The sequence below is a fragment of the Pongo abelii genome, chromosome 5, assembly GCF_028885655.2.
Source record: "Pongo abelii isolate AG06213 chromosome 5, NHGRI_mPonAbe1-v2.0_pri, whole genome shotgun sequence".
Classification (NCBI taxonomy): domain Eukaryota; kingdom Metazoa; phylum Chordata; class Mammalia; order Primates; family Hominidae; genus Pongo; species Pongo abelii.
Genome location: NC_071990.2, coordinates 115,488,245 through 115,494,244, shown reverse-complemented (window position 1 = coordinate 115,494,244; position 6,000 = coordinate 115,488,245). Strand labels below are relative to the sequence as shown.

The window sequence follows — 6,000 nt, the reverse complement described above, 5'->3', positions numbered from 1 at the left end:
CTTTTGCTTTTATCTTTATTGTTAAATATTATTGCTGTTTTATTAATACATTTTAAAGGTAAATATATGTATAATATGAAAAAAATAAATATATTTGCAATATTCTAAGACATTTTCATTTCATTTTAAAGTGAGAGGAAGTACATTGGTACAACTTAATCAAAAGTGTGTGCTATGAATTTTTTTTTTTTTTTTTTTTTTTTGAGACAGAGTCTTGCACTGTTGACCAGGCTGGAGTGCAGTGGCACAGTCTCGGCTCACTGCAAGCTCCACCTCCTGGGTTCACGCCATTCTCCTACCTCAGCCTCCCAAGTAGCTGGGACTACAGGTTCCCGCCACCACGCCTGGCTAATTTTTTGTATTTTTAATAGAGATGGGATTTCACCATGTTAGCCAGGATGGTCTCGATCTCCTGACCTTGTTATCCACCCGCCTCGACCTCCCAAAGTGCTGGGATTACAGGCGTGAGCCACAACGCCCGGCCGCTATGAAATATTTTTATAAGATGTTATAATAGTCTTTTCCTGAGACAAGATACAAAGTTGTCATTTCTTAGAGCAGAATTCCAGTTCAATTCATAGATCCAATATTATGAAAAGATTCTTTAGGTGATCTGTGGCCTCATTATTCAGATGAATAATCTGCAAAGTAGGATGTGCAAAATAGAGAAATTTCAATGCTTTGTCTTACTACACAAATTAATAATGCATGAACCTCACTTAATGAAATTCCATTGAAAACAATACTCATTATTTTCTGCTGCTGGTAGAGAAATTGTGTGAGAAGAGGGCTTGCTGAAAAAAGAGGGTCCAGTAGACAGTAAGTTCCATGAGGACACAGACTGTCTTCCTCATTTAGCATCATGCCTATACTGAGGCCCTCCATAACTACTTGACAAATGAATAAATATGGAGGCAGAAACACTCTCCTGCAGATTTTTAACATGGAAGAAGCACATGGGGCCTGGAGGAGGCTTTGTCCTTCTGAAGCACTGCAAAAAGCAAAGATGTTGGAGGACATATCTAATGTAAGAATATTAATCAATAGTTAAGAATTTACACTCATCATTTAGCAATAAACTATACTGTAAATGGATTTGGGGAAAATGCTTATTGTTAAGTAAGGCATGGGTGTATTTCCTCTGTGTTTGTAGTATACAAATTATTAAACCCTACTTCTCTCTTCTCCTCTCTCTGTGAAAAAGAGTATAAATATCAACTTCAGTTCTGTTCATATGACTAATTATCACCACTCTCTTTAATATTCAGACCATACTTACAGAAAGAAATAGAAACCATCAAGTATATACTCAGCCAGATTCCCTCTCATCCATCTAAAATTACCTTCCTGCTTACCCCTTAAACAAGAGATTCTTAGTCTCTTGCCCAGTTAACTCTTCTATTTGTGTGATTGTACCCAATCCCTCAACTTCCCATGATAGCATCTCATTAGTTAATTCTCATCTTTTCTTCAATTGTTTTTTCTTAAAAATCTCCTGTGTTTTACCAAAACCCTGAACTTTTCCCATCTTAAAGAACGGCCTTCTCTCAGTCCTATCTTTCACTACCTACTGCTCTAACCCCTCATTTTTTTTCCTACCCAAATTCTTGAATAAGAGTCTGCACTGTTGCGCACTCCTCATCTTAGGCATTATTCAAGCCACTGAACTTGGTTTCTGCCCCTGTTATACTCAATGAGTTGCTCAGATAGCTGCTGTCACTATTGTCATCATCACAGCCATCATCATTATACTGATGTCACTGCAGCCATTGTTGTCTCCCTCAAATCAGTCTCACATATTGCATCTAGAGTGGAGTTCTAAAACACTAATGTGATTGTGCCATCATGCCTATTTTTAAACACAGTTCAGGACCTACCTAATGTTGCACTCCTCTCCAACTTCCTTTTTTGCCATTTTATATTCCTGCCAAAAAACAAAAACAAAAAACCACTTTAGGCTTCTTGAACAGATCATGCTTTCTCAACTCTTTCCCTTTGCAGATGCTGGTCCTTTTGCCTAGAACACCTGCCTTCTCAGGTCAACCTAGCATTTAGCATAGAGGATGGCTTCAAGTATTTGTTTTTATCTTTTAGATTAAAATAATCTGGAGTCTGATCACTTAGATTATTTTAAATTGTGGAAATGACAATGATAGCTATGGTTACTAGGACCCTATGACCTTTGTCTACATCTGCCAAAGAAAACTGCGCATTCTTTGCCAGGCAAAGAATACCCTGGCTTCTCTCTTAAAAGTCGATTGCTACCTTTTTATATTGATTATAAATGTCACATCTTTAAACTAGTATCTTACTGTTAAAAGAGCAAAATGAAAGAGTTGTTTACGAAGTCTTATAATTATTTTAAGCATTTTTTATAGTTAAACTCATGGAAGAATTTTAGCGATTTTATAATTTTTATACAGTAATTTTTATAGTCCTTACCTCTGAGGAAAATGTGTGTTAAAAATTAGTTTCAAAAAATCCAAAACATTCCTAAAGTTTTTATAATTGTTGTTATGTTCATCAAAGTGATATATAGTTTGCCATATTAGAATAGATGATATAAGATTTATGACCAAATAATACTCAATTTTGCAGTTTTTATTCAATAAGAAAAACATTATGATATTGAATTTATTAAGATTCTTAGTATCAAAATATATGTCAACAAATTATAATTTTGTCACACGAACTATTATAATTTATATGTGGCATTTTGGATTATTAATTAGGCTGAATTCTTATGTGTAAAAACCGTAATACACATAATAATATGGAATAACTCAACTTGATAAGTTATTTTTGCATTTTTATTGTGACATAGCATAAGTTAAATAGAAATAAAAAATTCCATTTTAAAAATATAAAAACAATTTATTAGTGGAATTTTTTGCGATTAGTTGCTTTTGGTTAGTTATAATATTAGCTTCCTTTTTGAGATGTTTCGTGAAACCTGTGCATTGTGGATTGATGCACACGTTCCTCAGACATATTTCTATGTCTACATCTATATCTATTCTGTATCTGTATATATGTATTTAGGGACTTCATCAAAAGCATCTAAAAATCTTAGCACTACACTTTCCAATAAACAAAAATGAATACATTGAGGTATCACATTGATTTTTTCTAACTTGAGTGTTTAACAGCATAACCACCAAAGTGTTATCTCTATAAAACAACTGCTTAGTTTCAAAAGAGAACCCATTTCACCCTGTGTGTGGTACACATGTCCTCTCGTTTGCTTAAAAGTATCAGTCAATAGATTTTAATTGAATTCCTACCATATGTAAAACAGGATGATCTGTGGAGACACCAAACAGTGAGAAATAGCCCTGTGTTGTGTATTTACAGTCTAGGAAGGGAAACATGATGTATATTTATAAAAAGTCAACATTACAATGATGCCACATGAGTATTAAAAGAATTTAATTTATTATATAGGGGAAGAGATTGATGGAAAGGCAACAATGTCATCAATTATGAACACAAAAACTCCTTCCGAGAAATCCTATGTGAAATGATTAATTGCTCATGTTTTTACTGGCTACAGGAAATGATTCCCATGTTACCTAGAACTGATGGCTAATTGGTCAATAACGTGTAATAGTCTCTAGTTTATAAAGAGTATTGAGGAGAATCTGGGGAAACTGAAGCTAATCTGAAGGTACAAATCAATATAACAACAACAATATTAATAGCTAACATTAACCATTACTACTGGCCAGACACTGTGATATGGCCCATGCGTGTCTTATACAAGGAGAAAAAACTTTTTAGTATCTCAAAATGAGAATCTGAGCCAAGGAATCATTAAGTTCCTTGCCCAAAGCCTCTGTATTAATATTTGTTTTCCATATCATCTCCACTTCAAACCCCATGTCTTTATTTGCTTTATTGCCTCTATAATTTCAGATAACCTGGAGCTAGCAATTCAGTTGGAAACAAAGAGCCTTATCAAATAGAAATCAACATGAGTAGGAGAGATCAGACCTTAGAAGATCAAAACCAGGGACTGCAGGTAGTTAAAAGAATATAGCAAGAGGTCAGAATAGCCAACAGTTTTTAAATTGGGAGAAAATTGCCTGGAGGCAAAGATCAAGAGCAGGACAAGGAGAAAGGGCAAAAAGAGCTTCAATTAGAGGGAGAGGGACACACCCCTAAGAGGTGCCCTGGCCCCAAGTGGCCGGCAAATGCTGAAGCCTGAGGACAAGACACTGTCACTCACCCCCAAGCCCATGGCTGCAAACACCTCTGTCATTTCTTTGCCTTCCTTGGATCTCACTCCTACCCCGAAAGTGTTGCACAGCATTGGGCTGGCCCTGCTAGTGTTTGTCACTATGCTGCTGTTTGTCATCATACTGCTGCTTATGGCTGTGAAGTTGATACTCTGCAATCTGAATTTTCTTTTTTCAATCTAAATGCAGATTTCTGTGAGAACTGGTAGAGACACAGGTCCCACCAGGGAAATCCTGAGTCTTCAAGACCTGAAACAAGAAGGGAATCTTCATGCACTCCCCACAGAGTCAGATCAGCTCTCCAGAGGAGGGCATATGTGGGTGACAACAAACACCCCAGACTTCATCTTTTATTTGTGACTAAGGAAAGGCATTTAGTGACTCATTTGGTAAATTTGCTGAAAGACAGACCATTTATATTTGGATTTCAGATTCTTAATAACTTATTAAATAGAAACAAGCTGGGCATGGTGGGACACACCTGTAGTCCCAGCACTTTGGGAGGCCAAGGCAGGAGGATCCCTTGGGGTCAAGAGTTTGAGACCAGCCTGGACAACATAGCGAGACCTCACCTTTACAATCAGTCAATCAATCAATCAATCAATCAATCAATCAATAAGTAAGTCAAGTGTGGTAGCACATGCCTGTAGTGTAGTCTCAGCTATGCAGGAGGATGAGGCAAGAGAATGACTTGTGCCCAGGAGCTTGAGGCCACAGTGAGCTATGTTCATGCCACTGCACTCCAGCCTGGGTGACAGAGCGAGACCCTTTTTATTAAAAAAAAAAAAAAAGAAGAAGAAGAAGAACTAATATACATGACATATACAAATAAAGGGATTAAAGACAGATGTGGAGTGTGGACAAAAGTTATTGAATATCCAGGACCATGATAACAAAAATACAGGGTTGTCTCAACCAGGGTATTCTTAGTATAAGTTTCTCGTTAGTTTTAATCAATTCTTGAGTTTCATTTAGCCTGTTATCTAACAGGAGTAGAGGTATACAAGCCAAACAGTGAACCCAGATTTTCTAGGTTCAAATGCTGGTTCTACTTCTAACAAGTTATGACTTTGTATAAGTTATTTAGCCTCCCTGAACCTTAGTGTTCTTCTCTATAAAATAGGGAGGAAAATAATAGTACCTACATCATAGGGTTATCATATGGATTAATGGGTTGCTATTTGTCAGGAGCTTAGAATAGTATCTACTATTTGGAAAGTGCCTCAGAAGTGTAAATTTTTTTCAAAATTTTTCTTATTTTTCTACATTAAAAACCTGGGCTATGCCATACTGCATCCCCTCTTTCCTTAGCCTACTGTCTCCATTTAACAAACACGGCTGATATACTTTGGCAGTGTCCCCATCCAAATCTTATCTTGAACTGTAGTTTCCATAATTCCCACATGTTGTGGGAGGGACCTGGTGGGAGACAATTGAATCATAGGGGCAGTTTCTCTCAAACTGTTCTTGTGGTAGTGAATAAGTCTCATGAGATCTGATGGTTTTATAAGGGGAAACCCCTTTACCTGGTTCTCGTTCTCTCTTGCTTGCCACCATATAAGAGGTGTCTTTTGCTTTCCACCATGATTGTGAGGCCTCCCCAGCCACATGAAACTATGAGTCCATTAAACCTTTTTTTTTTAAATAATTTACCCAGCCTCAGGTATGTCTTTATAAGCAGTGTGAAAACAGACTAATACAGTAAATTGGTACTGGTAGAGTGGGACACTACTGTAAAGATACCTGAAAATGTGGAAGCAAC

General features: G+C 36.7%; 1 long non-coding RNA gene across 1 annotated transcript in view; it reads right to left on the bottom strand.

Annotated features, from left to right (window-relative positions):
- Positions 1-241: 241 nt before the first annotated feature.
- Positions 242-6,000, bottom strand: part of LOC129060042 (uncharacterized) — a 219,674-nt gene continuing 213,915 nt past the window's right edge. Inside the window, exons 7-8 of the long non-coding RNA XR_010140324.1 lie at positions 1,878-1,924; positions 242-641 (exon numbers count right to left, since the gene is read on the bottom strand). This is a non-coding gene — a long non-coding RNA (uncharacterized LOC129060042). The remainder of the gene's footprint in view (positions 642-1,877; positions 1,925-6,000) is intronic.